Genomic DNA, 17,636 nt, shown 5'->3' on the forward strand with positions numbered 1-17,636 from the left:
TAACTTGCAGAACTCTTCTTGGGTTGCTAGGTAACTTGCAGAACTCTTCTTGGGTTGCTAGGTAACTTGCCTAACTCTGCTTAGGTTGCTAGGAAACGGCTCAGTTTCAGTTTTTTGAAACAGGTAATTTTCCTTACTGCCAAAAACCAGCTGAGTGTTTTTTTCAAGCTCTCATGTTGTTTTTAGAAACAGTAGCAACATGCAAAATGTAGGGTTTTTTTCCCCTTTAAAACATTTTAGTGGAAATTTATGTGATACATACAACAAAGCAACACTTGACGGTGTAGTGAGAAGAAATCAAGTCAATACTTTGTCGAAACATCTTTAATTTTATCCATTTTATAAGTTTCAGTGTCTTGTTCCATTAGGAGATTAGAACTAGAATATTTTCATCCATATTAAGAAATTATTGACTTAAAACAAGCTCCTGTTTCTTGCTGAAAAGTTACTTTTGAGTTAGTTTTATCTTATTAATGTTTCCTTATATATATGCACTGGAAAACAAACCAAAAATATTTGGTAAGATTTTGTGTTTTTACATAAAGTTGTTTTTTCGTTGTTTTTGTTGTTGCCACTCTTCCATAAAGCACAGAACAGTTGCATTTAAAATTTAAAGTAAGTTTAGATTACACACAGATAGATGTTCGTCTTGAGGTGATTTTAGAGGATTTTGTTCAGATTTAAGGAAGCTTTATATTTTTTAGCAAAAAATTATTTAGCAATAAATATTTTCTTATTTATTGCTAAATAAATTCAAATTTAACTTCCCTTCAAATTTATGACAATGCTTTACTTTGTAGTGCTATAAAATCACACTAAAACACACTGAGGTTTGTAATGAAACACAATGCAAAAGGATTCAAATGTGAATACTGTAGCCTTTAAGAAGCAGCTTCACCTCCTTCCTGGGAGGAAATTGAAATAATCCTCTGCAAAAACCATCCAAGCAAATATGTCCCAATGAGACACACCTACATCTTTCTCACCCGCAGAGTTAATTAGAAACGTTCAAACCTCTACTAGCATGCTTCTTTAACATTTTATGGCAACTAAATCATTTACATATCTCAAAACTTTAAACTCTTCCCTTCTTGGCTGAATTATACGAGGCAGAACAGAGAAAGTGGGTAAAAAAAAAAAAAATCAACACAGAGGACAGTTGATCTCTGCTGCCCCCTGTGTTGCAAATGAAAACAACTAGCAAGTTTGAAAAGAGGAGGAGCAGCGAGCAGCTCCTGGATCAGAAGAGTCAAAGCCGAGCCACCATGCAGGCTGAATGACAATCAGCCTGCATGTTAGTGATGAAAGAGAGCTCTAAACCCAGGAGCGATGCAGCAGCAATAAAAACACACATAATTCACCAACACAGGCACAGCAGCATCACATAAACATAAGAAGGAAAATCAAATTAAAGTTATACTATTTGACATGAAGTTCAGACTCCTAATTGTGTTTTGGGTTTGATTAAAATCACATTTTCCGGGATAATCCCGACAGTCCCGCCTGTGTACAGTCGAAGGTGTCTTGGTTTGTGTGCAGCGTTCAAATATCTCAGCCAAGTTTGATCTCACAATAAAATCAGGATTATCCTTCATGAAACTGTGATTATTCTCCAGAAGGATTTCCAGCTTACAAATGAAGACGCAGTGAACCACACAGACAAATAACCAAAATCCTCACCTCACAGAACAGTTTGTCGTCAGGATGCAGATTACCGGACTCATCTGAAAGGAAGAACCTCTGCATCATTAGTACGCATTCACACCAACCCGGTTTAGTCCGGTTTAAATGTACATCTTTTTGGACTTTGTGAGCCTGGTTTTTCAACTGGTCCCAGAGCAGTGTGAAAGAGAACCACACCAGCTGAAAATGTAACACTGATTGTCGCTCGCAAGGCGTTGTTTACAAATTATAGTTCACTTGCATAAAAAAAAAAGCACAATGTGAAAGCAAACTGCACCAAATACAAATAGCAGAATCTAGAAAGGTGAATGGATAATCAAACTCTGATTCTGGTCTGCTTACAAACTTCTGTCTCGGTTCCGTTGAAGCGAACTCTGGAGCAGTTCGAATGCATTTATGTGGATGAAAGCACAACAGAGACCTCTCCAAAAGCAGGAAGCAGATTGTAGCGCAGGGCATTCTGGGTAAATACAAGCAAATAAAAAAAAACCGCTAACGCTAGCAGGAGAAATGGAGAAAAATAGTACAACTTAAAAAATATGACACCACTCCATTTTGTTTACATTTTGCGTATAAAAAAATTGCATTCTACATCTTCTTCAGAAGTTTTCACGTTGTTTTTGTCAGTGGTTTTTGGTGCAGCGCCCCCCAAAGGCGAGGAGGGGGACTGGTTTTTCAAATGGTTTGGTTTGAAAATGTAACAAATGTAGCAATTTTGTTCCCCAATCAAACCTAGTGAAAACACCCTAAGAAACCCCAATGCTTCCCTCTGAAAGGCAGGACAGGCCTGAGGTTCCGGCTCTCTGGAAAACAGCACACAGATAAACAACAAAAGATGGTTTTTTTTTTTTTTTTTTGTAGATACACAAAGTGATTAAGCCCTGCATGTGTGAATGTGCGCGCAAGATGGAAAGTTTGTTATGACTCATGGCCATAAGCAGCGGAGGAACAATGGCAAAAAGATGCTGGGTGCAGGAAGTAAAGCCTGCAGGGAGCTTTTAACACTTCAGAAGAAAGCCGAATCTCTCTCTCCCTCTCTCTATCTTCTCACTGTTGCATAAAGTCTAGGGGTAAACATGAGACAGAACTGCTGTGCCTTTTCGGCCAAGAAGAGCGAAATTGCAGGGATCAAAGCAGTCCAATTATCATGTGTTTATGGAGTGCCAATTATCTCTGGCACTGGCAGGAAGGATTCTGTAACACCCGGTTGCACCACAAAGACACAGGAAAGGTAGTCGTCGTGTTTACAGCAACTCCCACCCAAAAGTCCCAAACAAGGTCAAAACGTGGTGGCAAATTAAAAATAATTGCAGATGTGAAGAAAGTCATCCACAAACACAAAATTATGGAGAAACTGGAGAGATTTGACAATATTTTGAAGATGTTACATCATTCAGCATTTTGTAAATGAGGATGGATTGCTTCCCTGCACAAAGAGATTCAGATGGTTTTCCTGCACAGGAAGACACTTTGCATTCCTATCAGAGCAGCCATAACCATAACACAGGATGAAGGTAATAACTTCAGGCGTTACGTCTGTTTTTATGTGCCCGGTTCTATAAAGGGTTACATGGCAGCATAGGTGAAGAAAAAAAAACACCCACCAGCTTCAAAAATCCTCCTTCAGTAAACTTATTTCTTTTTATTTCTTTCTTGTGGCAATGCCTCCAAGACTGTCCTACACACCAGATGCCATCAAAATCCAATCATCCATGTATTTGGATTCTTTGTGTTTACGTCCTACAGAGAAGAAACACAAACAGAAAGACTAAAATTTCCATATGAGATGGTTTACAGTTTATCTCAGAAAATACAAAAGCAAGCCTTGTCAGGCGTAAATGTTGATGAAATGAACATCAGATATAGGAGTGTATAGCCTTTTCATGCTTGTCAAACATAAAACTATTAGTTTTTGTTGCGTGTTTGTCAAAATACTGAGCAACTCCCAGACCTTGTGTTGAAATTGTGGCTCTTTAAAAGCAAAACAAGGACAGAAAAACTTTTTTTTTCTTTTCTCTGCAATAATGAGCAATAAATATGTGTTTTTTTTTATTCAAATATACCAGATTATGCAGAAATCTCGACCAGCTGTTTTGGATTTTTGCAGAACGTCACAAACACATCAGTCCCCGACTTGGGTTTAAATATTTGATGAAATATTAACCTGTCTCTATTCAAAAACTAAGATTACAGAATACAACTAAACAAGTTACATATTGCAACAGATCTGTTGGTATTTTTTAGCACCTCAGTAAAACTACTACACCCGTCTCCAGATTATTTCCTTAATATCAGAATGCAGTTTAGATCATCGACAATTTGATTCCATACTTTTATTCGCAGCCAAAACAAGCACCAGGAATTAATTCAGAAGTTTTAAGAGACGTACGTTTAGTAGAAAAGTAGAAAATATACAATATAAGGTAGAAACGATAGAAATTTTGTTTACAATAGAGATCTGCAGTCTACCGGCTAACTGCGGTAATGCTTGTTGATGACGTAACCGGCCGACGTCAAAACAGGGGAAGTGGAAAGCAGCGTGGCCGAGAGTGTAAAGGAACGCAAAGGAAGTGCAAAGGCAGGTGCAAAAAGCGTGAATTATCCAGACCATTCTTAGCACAATGCTCAGGAGCAGCGCAGCAGATGTCACAGTCAGACAGCGGGGAAACGAGGGGTAAAAGCGCAGGTGAAGTAAATGCAAAACCGCCGGGATGCGCACACACTCGTTGAATCCAATGAAGCCTGTCACTGAACCCGCCTGCAGTCTCAGCGTGATGCTCAGAAGCAGCGCGGCAGATGTCACGGTCTGACGATCTTTCCAAAACCACACACAAAAAAACCTCATAAAACCTCACAGTACGACCAAGTACAGAGTAAAAACCTTGTGGGGTTTTAATAACTCTGTGTCTTAAAACCGTGAGAGGTTTAAACAGTGAAACCAGGAGCAGAAAAATGTAATCTGCAAAGTGTGGAAGAGAGGAAATACATACATTTTGTTTTACCACCTTAAAACGAAGCATACAACTGACTACAAGTTCCAGTCACACAACACTGGGAAGAAAAAGCAGGATTTGACGCAGGCATCCTTTATATTAAAGTTATTGTGTTTCTATGTGGAGACATTTTATTCATTTATTTATTTAATGTTGATTTAACCAGGTAGTAACCATTGAAATTATTTTCTGTCTGTTAAGAGAACTTGCCATTATAATGTTTATTTTAAGGAAGATAAAAACAGTAACAAACATTACAAACAACATCCACAAAATCTAGTGTTAAGTTTCAACACATACAAATACAAATATATACATTCACTGTTAGAATGTGATTTATTTCCTTTCTATTATAAGTTTTATACAAATCATATTGTGATATATTTCATTACCGCCACCCATCACCATATTGTGATATGAATGTTACACCATATCACACATTCCTGTATTGTTTTTATCTTCACACACAAACCAGATTTAGTTCAAGAAATGATTTGACAACCTCTTAAATGATTTAGAAGAAGTAGCAAACATCTGTTGAAAGCCCAGAGCGCGACACAATTACCACGTACATGTCTTCAGCTCCAACCCTCACATGATTATTTATTTTTTATTTTCTTCACGCTACACGTTTTCAGTCCTCGCTTCAAACAGAGTTCTGCTCCAGCTGCTCTTGCGTGGATCCCAACAGGCGTTCAGCTGACAGATCACAGTGGGAAGCACTAAGATGAAGTGTCAATGCTACTCTAAGATCCGATGTCAAATCCCTTGTTTGGATTTTAGAGAACAGGCGGCTAAAGCAGGGATTGGTAGAGGAGTACAGTGCATATGAAGTTACTCCCACCACTGCTCATGCAGAGGGATATTCACTGTAATCCCCTGACTCTCCAAGCGGTGTATGCAAAATAAGCCGACAGCGAAATCTCTGTGCAGAGACACCCAGGCATGAGTAGAAGCCAATTCAGAAAATGTGGAGATCACTCAACTTTTTAAAAGCGCAGGTTTAAAAAGCGGCTGCAGAAAGTCAGAGCTACAATTTACGACAGCAGCAAATCCAACGTAAACGTTTAAAACCTCACTGAACTTTATGTACGTCACAGCTGGAGGTGTCAAAAGTACTCACATGCACTACTTAACCAGATGAAAAAATACTCTGGTGACAGTAAAAGTACAGGTTGGACTGTTTTACTCAAGTTAAGAAGTACAAGTTTCGAAAAAAAGTAATTTTCACTTTCAAGAATACAAAATGACTTAATACTTAAAATGTTCTCGTCATACAAAATCTCTGCTTTAACTCTTGGTTTCCTAGCAACAACTCACTCACTCCTGGTTTCCTAGCAACAACTCACTCACTCCTGGTTTCCTAGCAACAACTCACTCACTCCTGGTTTCCTAGCAACAACCAGTTGAGTAACTTGCGCAGCAGCAGTTTAAATTTCCTGCCTCATAACTACTTAAAAATAAAAAGCAACGACATGGAATCAAAAAGTGGATAAAACAGGAAAGGTCACGAGTTTGGTTGTATTTTAGAAATGGTAGATTATTTCACTTATAACTTGAACTTTTTCATCAATATTAAGGAATTATTGACTTACAACAAGGTCCTATTTCCTTCTGAAAAGTTACTTGTAAGTTAGTTTTGTCTTATTTCAAGTTTATTAAGATATTTGCGCTAGAAACTAGAAGAATACTTGGTAATATTTTGAGTTTTTGCAGTGTAGAAAGTACAGATATTTCTCTTAAAATGTAAGGAGAAAAAGTAAAAAGTTGTCAGAAATATACATACTCATGTAAAGCAAAGATGCAGATTTCATCCAACTGTGTCGTGAATTACCCCCACTGTAACACACGTTTTGTGCAAGCTGTGGATTTTTTCCGATTTTCTTTCCACATCTTTATTTTTTCCTCATGGAAGAAACTAGACATGTGAAAATCTTAGGAGTACACTGCAAAAACATAAAATCTCACCAAGTATTTTTGTCCATTTTCTAGTACAAATATCTTGAATATTTCTTTTCAGCAAGAAATATAAGCTTGTTTTAAGTCAATAATTCCTTAATATTTGTGAAAAAGTACCAGCTCCATTGGCAGATTATTTCACTGACAACAAGGGGAAATTTGTCTTGTTATAAGTAAATTTATATGCCAAAGAACCAGCAGTTTTTCATCAATATTAAAGAATTACTGACAATAAGCTTCTACATTGTGCTGGAAAGTTACTTGCAAGTTATTTTGTCTTATTTCAAGTTTACTAAGATATCTGCACTAGAAAAATACCTGATAATACTTCATGTTTTTGCTGTGTAGAAAGTACAGATATTTCTCTTAAAGTGCAGGGAGAAAAGGAAAGATAAACACTCGGATGCCGTAATGAAGGACTTGTAGGACTCTGGTCACCGAGTACACATTAAATTCAGAACAAGGATCCGTTCCAGGCATCTGAGGAAACTCGTCCTGTCTTTGCGTACTTTCATCCCGTCTTTCATCTCCTTTCAAGATGTTTGAAAGACCAGGCATGGGAGACGGTGATGAAGCCCCGAGGCTCCGAAAGCTACTTGTGAAGTTTGTGTTATTTGGGTTTGAAACAAGACTACTAGTCATAAGTGAGGACTTCCCCAGTGGCACTGTCGAAAGCTAAACTCTGGAGTAAGGAGTGAGGTTGGCAGGAGAGACAGAGATGTGGGGGAAGGAAGCCAAGAGGAAGAAATGCGGAGAGGTGAGAGGGAACGCTGAAGGAAGCTTCTGCAAACTTGCTGAAAAAAGAAAGAGAGGTGTGACTTCTTCAGTGCTCACCCGTGACAGTAAGGCGACTGCATGTGTAGGTGTGTGTGTGCGGTAGCAGCAAAGAAGTGTGTGTGCTGAGCTCAGCTAATGCCATGCTGCCATCTCCAGTGAGGCATCAGAAACCTGCGTTGGCAGAGAATCAACTTCAGGTCAGATCGCTGGCGCTCCGATTCACTGAGCTAGTTATGGTGGTGGGCGAGCAGCCGCTCTGACAGAATACCAAAACGAGCTGGCAGCGTCCAACTGAGACATCAACAACTGGAGAAATTCAACTTCTGAAACGTATCGACACAAAAGACCGATTAACAACCACTAACTGTGTCAGCAAACACCCTCAGTTAAAGATGCGGTGCTTAATGTAGTCGGAAAAAGTGAATTTTATGTGAAAACTAGCACCTGCAGTGGAGACATGTACAGGTGTCACTCAATTTAAAAAAGAAATGCCGGTGAATATTTTTAAGTTTTTACCACTTTCCAGCTGCACTTCAGCAGCAACACCGATGAGGAGGAGGAGGAGGAGGAAAGTTTCTCACCATGCCAGCAGAAGTGATTGAAGGTGATGTGGAAGGTGAAAAAAAGCGAAGTCGGAGTGAGGAAGTGGGGAAGCGGGAGGAACGGCAGGCGTTTTGAGAGAGCCGGGCATCCATACTGAGGCGCGGGCTGCAGGGCATGGCTGACACACTGCAGCCGAAGGTCGCACAGCGGCTCAGACGCCGAAACACCAGGCAGAGCAGAGGCAGCAGCTCTGCTCCCAGACAGGCAGGAAAAACCTCCGTTTCTGCAACCGTCTCCACGAAACGCAGCAAAAACCACGAAATTACCAAAAATCTCATATCCACTGTTAATCAGAGGGGAGAGTACACAAACACTGGGCTTCAACATATTTTTATTCAAATAAAAAGTAGCCATCCAAAGAGCCGGGTTTCCCCCTGAGTATTATAAGCCTGGCGGGCCACCAGGCTTAACTTCTGCTAAGGCTTTTTTTAAAATCTTTTTACAATGTCTTTAAGACTTTATAGTTGGTGTTCAGGTATTAATCTTCTAATCTTCCAATAACACATCAAGTGATATTTTAAACTTTCCTGTCAACAAAACAGCAGCAGCTCCTACGACCAACTGTGTCCTCTTCCTCAGTTTGGTCCTCCTCATCTTCATCACCTCTTCTGATGTCTACGTTCAGAAAGCACTCCGGTTCAAATTAAAAAGGCTAAAACAGTCATTTACCCAGAATGCATTGCAGCGTGAACAACATGGCGATGTTCGTGTGACAATATTTTATTAAAACTTTTAAAAACTAAAAATACTACAGCAAAATTATTGCATTGTTTTTACGTCAAAAATAAATATTTCTCCAATAAAGTGTATTGCCAACTAATCCTGCGTCCCTTTAAACTAGTGTAAAATGTTTTACAGTGCGCAGCTTCAATTATTCCAACAGTAAACGTCTCAGACCCGCCGTTGGCCACAACAGGCAGGTAAAGCGCCAGCTGACTGGCAGCCGTTACATGGAGACTATTTGAATACAAAACAGCTTGAAACGGAGGATGAGAACTTTCCATCTCTGCTCTTCCAGCTGTCAGAGCCGCAGTCTGCAGGGGGGCGGCTGTTTTCTCTGGAAAGGATGAAAAAATGGAGGCAGGAAGGGAGAGGGAAGTGGGGATGTCCCAACCGAGAAAAGCAGCACATTAAGCCAAGGAGAGAAATGATGCGGCCAAGGTGGGGACTGGGAGGACTGGGAGGACTGGGGAGACTGGGGGGGCAGGCTGCTGCCTGAATCCATCTCCATTAGTAAGAACAGACCATCAGAGGATCCAAACTCAGACCCGCGCTGTGGTGGGGGCCGGGCTGACGCAGACGGAGCGTTTCATCAGATAATGTGAGCAGAAACACAAATCCGCCATCAAAACACTGAAAGACTCGCAGGTCTGGTTTCATTTCTTACAAATATGTTTTTTTATTATTTAACAGATTAAAACCTTAATCAGACGTTTAACCTGTAAAATTATGGAACAAGTTAAATGAGGAGTTAAAATTTAATACAATTTAACAAGATATAGAAATATGTGTGAGACATGAAACTAGTGTGTAAATTGAGGCTAACGCATGTGTGAGTGTGTATTTAGACAAATGTAAACGCAGATAAAACGGACGATTAATTAAGGAGTTCACACGCTTTTATTTCTTCCTGCTCCTTTTCGAACATGTAACATTTATTGTGTATTTTCCTTGTTTATGTGTGTGATTTTATATACTGCCACCATGTTAGAAATAAAAACTAAAAAAGTTTAAATAAAAAAATAAAAAAAGACAGTCTGAAACTTTGATTAATGTAAAAATTAGTCCAGTTTTTAAACGTCCCATAACAATAAGTGAGATTTAGCCTCAGCTGATCCGGTACCGAAAATGGCTGGATTAACTTAAAATGTTTCTTTTTTAAAAAAAAACAAAATAGAGATAAATTTACTGACTTGCACATTTATTTGATACACCAATACACGACACTCACTGCAAAACACTGGTGGAAAATACTATTTTTGGTCTCGTTTCTAGTGGAAATGTCAAAGAAAATTTGAAATTGGACAAAACTACCTTACGAATAACTTTTCAGCAGGATATCGGATCATGTTTAAAGTCAAAATATCAGATTTTAAGGTGCAAATTTAGAAATATTTTTAAGAAATTTTTATGATATTTCTGTTAACATATGATGTTAAACGTAACTTTAACATCATGTCATGTCTATCAGTCAGTCTGTCATGGACTATAACTTAACATCAGTTAAGGTTGATATCAATTTCAAGAAAAATTTGCAGCAAAAACCAGAAAAAAATTTGGAAATCTGTTGATTTTGTGTGACTTTTGCAGATTTGTGAAAAACTGGAGGGATTTATTGACATAATGAGGATTCAGGAAGGCCACATAAAAATCTTCGGCGGGCCAGATTTGGCCCCCGGGCCTTCAGTTTGACACATGTGCAACACATGAGCCATTTTACATTAAACAATTTATTTAAAAAGTACAATAAAATACCCTGAAGTTTGCCGTTTTAATGTGAAAAAATGTGTTTAAAGGACATTAATTCGACTTTTCCAAGGCACAAAAATCCATTTCACTCTCATCTGAGCAGCGGAGCAGCGGAGCAGCGGAGCAATCTCCATCGGCTCTGCAGTCATTCTCCTGCAAGATTCGTCTTGTTTAAAGAGCTCAGCCTTAATATGCATTGTATTCATATTTGTACCTCCCGGCATCAAGTATATAAGCAAACCGAAGTGGTATTCCAACGCACAGGCAGTCCACAGGCACTCAGCTTTCTTAATTAAGTCGCTTTGTTTTTATTTGGCCTTTTTTCTTAGAGGCCTGAATTAAATTGGATTCCAAATGATCCAGAACCGACAGAGCGATCTTTAGTGCCATATTCGTAGACGGCGTGCTCACTAAACTGTCTCAAATATGCAGGCAGTTGGGTAATTTTCTCCAGTGACAAAACGAGTGAAGTAGCGAGCCCCCAGGTCTCCCCAGAGGCATGCTGGGAAGATTTGAGGAGGGCATACGGCGGGAATGGGACGGGGTGCGCACCACTTACAGCCAAAAGCCCCTGAGACACAACAAGAGAGCAGGACTGGAAAATAATGTTTCTCTTGTCCACTATTTGCTATATTCAAAGTTTTCACAGGACATTAAATGCATCAAACAGCTCAAAGGCCTGTTTACTGCCCATTTCACAAAACTAAATATGGAAAAAAAAACAAAGTTATCTGGAGTCTGACACAGAATTACGAGGTCGAATTCAAGCATTTCATGGTGCAGGTTGAATTAAAAAGGATCCAAGGGAGAGAAAATTAATTTATGGGTGTGAAAAGAAGAAGTCGCAGGTCTGAATGAGCAAATGAGGCAGCGAAGGTTCACAGGGGGAAATGTTTCTCAGCAGGAAAAAGTGATTTCCCTTTCAACACAACCTGCACCGCAGGGGGTTGTACACAGCTCCGCTGCATACGCCTCCAATGCAAAGACGCTTCCGCCTCCCGTCGCAGCCGCCCGACATTTCCTGCTTCCTGTTCGGCCTGCCGCGGGGCGCCGGGGAGGAGAGCGGGCGGCGGCGATAATCATGGTCACATCTGGCCTCAACTAATTTCTGTTCCACACAAGTTTGCAGCTTTTTCCTCCCAATAACATAACCTAATTAAAAAAATAAAAAAATCAGGGATTGGAGGCACGCTCATTTCCAATTCATCAGCAGGAGCGAAGCAAACCCAGACTTCTAAAAAGGTTGGGTCTTTTTTAATTAAAATCAAAATTGCCCCACGCCACTTTCAATTATATGTTTACTGGAAATGGATCCAAGCGGAGGTGATTACACAAACCCATATGGCTATCAGTAACTCGCATTATTAGACACACTTCTGGAGTATTAGACACACTTTCCACCTCCAACAAATTTAAACATCCCACAGGCAAAGGTGTGATGGGAGCTTTCTTTAATTTATCTTCAAACTCGCAAACTTTTCTGCTGCACATAGACTTCTGAGTCACTTATCTTTAATTGTTTCTTACATTAAATAAAGAAAACACACAAATTAAAACTTTTCTTTAATTTTTATGCTCATCAAGGCTAAAAAAATGTTGTTTAAATTAAATCAACCCGACTCCTTTGAGGACTGAAAACTTTAGAGCTAACCAAGAAAAAGTGGAGGATAAATATTATTTCCTCTTCTTATTCAAACTTTTAGGATTCACACTAAACATCTAAATAGGAAAGGTGAGACATTTACAGTTTAAAGTTTACAAACATTAAGTTTTATTTCAGTTAGTGTGTTATTTTATTAATGAAGCAAACAGCAATGAACTATAAAAAATAACATTTGAGATTGTTGAATTATCCACACAAGGTCAAATAAAGCTCAATATATAAATTACAACTATTTGGCTCAATGTTAAATAATAGTTGGGTTGAAGAGCAAAGAATACAGAATAATATAAATAATGACAGATAATTTTATAAATGGTTTAATTAAGAAAATGAAAAAATAAAATGGTAATACTGGTAAGTTTTTGATTTTTTGCAGCCACTTTATGAAAGAGCATGGCAGCTGAAAAAATTCAACACGCTAATAAAAGTTATAAAAGTGAAAAACTTAAATACAAAGTGCGGCTGCCTGCTCTCTGTCCCACTGTAACGTCGCCTGCAGAGCTGATTAGCTAGCTTGGATAGTTAGCCGATTCCAAGCGACGCGCAGTGAGAAGAAGTGGGATATTTTGTTGTTAGGATCTACAAGCTGAAGGATAAACGGTGTGGGTGAGGGCCCAGACTGGAGGCGTCCAAGGTCGTCCTCCAGGCATCCTGCTTGTCTCAGGCCTGCGCCTGGCTCAGCACACCTGGATCAAATGATGGCTCGTTAGCAGGTCTCTGCAGAACATCGACATGCAGAGGAAGAAGTAACTGCTAAAACATGCAGCATGCCGAACCCTGGAGACTGACTTTGGACTCCGCTGTGCTGAAGCATTCCTTCATTTCACCAAGACGCTGCAATGAGGCGTCTTGGAGTTTCACAGCCTTGAGTCACAGCAATCACTGAAAACAGCGGTGTCAAACTTATCTATGTTTTGGGTCAAATCAAGAGCCTGAACGCTCTTAAAGGGCCGGTTGTTCCAGAATGTATTGATCAAACCTGATCACAAAATGTTAAAATATCAATGAATTCTTAAAATTTCACATTACTGAACATCTTTTCAGTTCCTCCACGATTTTGTGATACTTTCTGTGATTTCTTTTTATAATAAATATCAAGCTGTTTGTACTACTAATTTCAAAATAATGGCACTTATTTTGCGACTTTTTATACAGATCATTGACTACAATCTGACATCAGTTAAGGCTGAAGCAGCTGTTTAGTACAAGAAAGAAAGTTTTTGACAATTTTTGAGAAAAATCTGCAATAAACTCCTTGTTATGTTTCAGTGTAAAAAAGTGCAGGGATTTGGTGATTTTGGGTGAATTTCCACTATAATTCTCAAGAAACTGGAGGGACTGATTGATATAATTTGGCAGTAAAGAGATAAAAACTGCATTGATTTGACTGATAACATAATGTTTAAGCACATTTAGTGTTTAGTCTAGAATCTAGAGGGCCATATAAAAAGCAATGCGGGCCAGATTTGGCCCACGGGCCTCGTGTTTGACGCACAACTTAAACAAATGTTAACCATTTAACACTGATTGAGTCATGAAGAAGAAGTGGTTAGCAGCTAACGTTGATATGTGTTTTGAAATTACAGCGCATACAGAAGTAAAACCAGCCTACCAAATGTGGTGGAACTCAGCCTGGGTTGCTAGGTAACGGGCGGAATTCCACTGGGGTTGCTAGGTAACGGGCAGAATTCCGCTGGGGTTGCTAGGTAACGGGCAGTGACTGCTAATTTGTGATGTTCTGTTCCGGAAGTCACTTTCCAGACACCGAAAAACAATAAGCTAATGCCAGAAATGAGTTGTGTGATGTTTTTAAGCACTTGGACTATTTTTTAGAAAACGTAGAACCCCAAATGGAAGTACAAACCCATGAAAATTGTGAATTTTGCGCAATACATTCCTGTTTACACTTTTGTAAATGCGTAGGATTTGCCAAAAGGTAATTTTTTGATCTCTTCTACATGGACAATGGGTCATTTGTCTTGGCAAAAACAAACAAAACAAGGTTAAAATGACTTAATGACACACATTTTGTCAATAAATAGAATCAGTACAGAGAGTAAATCCAGAACAAAGGAAACCAGAACACAATTATTATAAAAAGTACAAGAAATGTGGACATAATGTGAGAAGGAAGCCATCTTTGTTTGGTGAAATGTTTCTTTTTGTGTGTGTGATTTGGTTGTTGGGTTATTGTCGCCTGTCAGTCGAAAATATTGTCTCTTAAATTGCGAGTTGTTGAAATCCATAGGAGTTCATCTTTAGCAGACATCTGCTTTATAATTTGAGTCAAAATACTTAGCATAAAGACAGAAATATTGTTTTAAACAAAGCAAACATTGCTTCATACAGAACATTTAACTATGCATATTTATTTCAGTGTATTAACACGTCAGCTGAGTTAAAGTGGTTTTATTCCAATTAAAACACATTTTATTTTAAAAAATAATTATAATTCTAGCTTTCCACTGTGACACATATTCTGCTGCTCAGCCAGACTAAGAATCATGAAACACTCAGCTGACCATATGGACTGTTAATTAAAATGTTAAGCATATGGAGACTTTAATTTGTGGTAGCTATTTAAACTAAATGTTCAGCTTTTACTTTATGAAATTACATCATGTTTATTAGCTGAAGCTCCAGGGGTTCTGCCAAGAAAAACACAATGTTCAAAATATTCTGCTACACTACGTCTCAGATACATCAAACCAAACGAGTGCCAGAAGTTAAAAGAACAAACCGAGCAAATACATATGTGTTTCTGGATGAACCATCTGGGAGCAAAAGGATTTTATTTAATTGTTCTTTCCATATAAACTCCACATATCTTTGCCTTTACTCTCAGTTTTTGTGTTCTGTATAGAGAATTGCAGCAAAGCTTAACTGTCAAATATTTAACTAACTCTAAACCAAATGATCACTTTATTTCCAGAGTTTGATGACAGTGTGGAGATAATTCAGTCATTTCTTCAGCTGTTTTGCAGTGAGTCTCCATTACAAATGTTAGTTTTGTGGAAGTGTGAAGTTTGACTGATTTTTTTCTCTTTTTCTGTTGTGACTCAGTTAAAAAAATCTGATATATCCACAAAACTGTGACCCAAACTGCATTCTTATTGTATAAGTTTCAAATCTCTGCCTGGATATTTTTGCTTATTTTAACTCGAGGAAGTTCTTTAAATGTCCTGTGAGTAAATATTCTTGCCCATTTCTCCATAACAACTGGAACTTTCAATATCTAGCATGTAATTTTCACAATTTACCAACTACTAAGAGTCTTTCATCAGATTAAACCGAAGAAAAACACGCTTCCTGCTACAGCGCGGGTGAAATTACCGTAATAACCCGATTCTGGCTGGAAAGTGCAACGTCTCCCCTTTCCAAAACTGTAGGAATTTTTCAGATAGTGCAAAGTATCGCAGAGTAACGGTACTGCTTGTAAAACTGCAGTACACAAATATAACCTTCAAGATAACAGTTGTGTGCTTAAATATTGTTTCGTTAATCAAATCAAAGTGTTTTTTATGTTACCTGGTTTTACTGTAATCAACATATCAAGTTTTTTTGTGCTAATTCATAACTAAACTTATTGAAAATTTTCCAGAAAAATGGTTTGAGGTGATGCCAACTCCAACCTGCAGGTGGCAGCATATTTTACTTCTACACTTCTGCCTTACTGCATGTCAAGTTCTAGTCAGTGATCGGTTATTTGAAAGTAATAAAAAGTCGCATCATCATACATGAGGGCAAATATTGCAAAATTTGTTGCAAATATTTCTAAATTAACAATTTATAGTGAAAATTATTATTAAAAAGATAAAAAATTGCAAAATCCTGACGGGATTGATTGACGTGAAAAACTGTTATATATGATTTAATTGTAAGAAGAACTTATCAAATGCAGAGACGGTTCTAACCATTTGTTTATTGGGTTTATCGGTACATTTAAGCACCACCGGCCCTTTAAGAACCTTAAGAAAACAAGGTTTTCATGCATCTTACCGAAAAGTTAGTTTTAAGGTAGTTTTGTCTTGTTTTGTCAAGTTTTCTAAGATATTCCCACTTAAAACTTGACAAAAATACTTGGTAAGGTTTTGACCTTAAGATCCCAAACGACGACAGATTGTTTTTTCTTTCCTTGAAATCACTTGAACTAACATTATTCAACACTTATCAGCTAGAATAAGAACATATCGCCAACCATTTGAGCTAAAAGTGAAACTGTTGATGACCTCTTCCATTTCCTTATGATTGACGTGGGGAACGACGCCGCTTTGATCTGGACACAAAAGACAAAAAAAAACAACTTTTTTTATTTATATATTTATATATTCCATGCGGGTAAGCGGCGTTGGTCAGCCTGGACTTCAAAACCGCTTTCATCTCGATAAACACTGACAACAAACGACGGGGAAGAAGAAAGGATATCGTCCAAGTGACAACAACAGAAACAACTTTGCAAAGACATGGCGGAGATGAAAACGCATCGTCAGTGACAAACTTTATCTGTCTTGGCTCTTCAGAGGAAACTGATGTTTGAGCAAGTGATAAATACAGCTGCACAGCACAAGAAACCAAAAACGAACAAATCACAAAAAGCGAAACAAACACACGCAACAATAAGGCAGAATAAACAGGAGCATTTCGCAATTAAGAGGGCAACTTTAAACAGTTTTCCCTGTGAGTCACTCAAGTTATTTCTACTGACAGTCGGCTTGAATTCATAAGAAAAACAGTTGTCACACTGAAGATAATGTTTGCCGTCTTTTCATGGTTTCCAAGTAGTAAAAGCTGTTTCATAGTGAGGAAAACAAATAAAAGCTTTCAGTTCCACTTCTACTATCCTCCTCCGGCAAATTGTCGGGTTTTTTTCTCCCTTTGATGCAAAATTGATGCAGCTCAAAAAGAGAGATTTTCTTTATATTCCAACTCTTTTCTTTCTTCCCCTTGTCAAATACTGAAGCCATTTTAGCTGCAACACATCTCAGCAGCTGACGGTTCATCTGGACTCTTGGCAGAGCTTTATTAGCAAATGCTATCGTTTCCTTCAGAACTTGGAAACAAGCGTGCCGTTCTGGAGAGCTCTTGGTTTTGTAATTCCTCTAACAGATTTCCCCTTTCATGACATTTTAAATAAAAATCGCTGTCCTTAGCTTACACTGCCTCACAAAAGTATTCACACCCCCACAACTTTACAGAAATGAAACGCTATCAAAATTCACGCTCCTGTCGGTTAAAGGTGTTTAAACAGAGAGTTCAAAAAACCTGCTCATTACATTTATTTGCACGAAATAATTCTTAGATAATGAGTTGTTTTAGGAGGTCTTGTCACTTTAAATCCAAATAATCTGCTGCTGGCCACAATGGAAGTATAAAAATGTGAAATCTTGCATCACTGGCCACCTTTAAAATCATACAAACTACAACTCTGTCCTTCCGTTCGTAAAACTGTCGATGTTTTCTGCTATAAAATCATATTGCTGGGAGAGAAA

The 17,636-nt window shown here is 38.4% G+C and overlaps 1 long non-coding RNA gene across 1 annotated transcript in view; it reads right to left on the reverse strand.

Moving 5' to 3' along the window:
* Positions 1-16,424, reverse strand: part of LOC106955937 (uncharacterized) — a 48,862-nt gene extending 32,438 nt beyond the window's left edge. The window contains exons 1-2 of the long non-coding RNA XR_001426682.1: positions 16,346-16,424; positions 3,288-3,423 (exon numbers count right to left, since the gene is read on the reverse strand). This is a non-coding gene — a long non-coding RNA (uncharacterized LOC106955937). The remainder of the gene's footprint in view (positions 1-3,287; positions 3,424-16,345) is intronic.
* Between the last annotated feature and the right edge of the window lie 1,212 nt (positions 16,425-17,636).

This window comes from Poecilia latipinna, unplaced genomic scaffold (genome assembly GCF_001443285.1).
Source record: "Poecilia latipinna isolate Pla-1442-1.1 unplaced genomic scaffold, P_latipinna-1.0 Scaffold778, whole genome shotgun sequence".
Classification (NCBI taxonomy): Eukaryota; Metazoa; Chordata; class Actinopteri; order Cyprinodontiformes; family Poeciliidae; genus Poecilia; species Poecilia latipinna.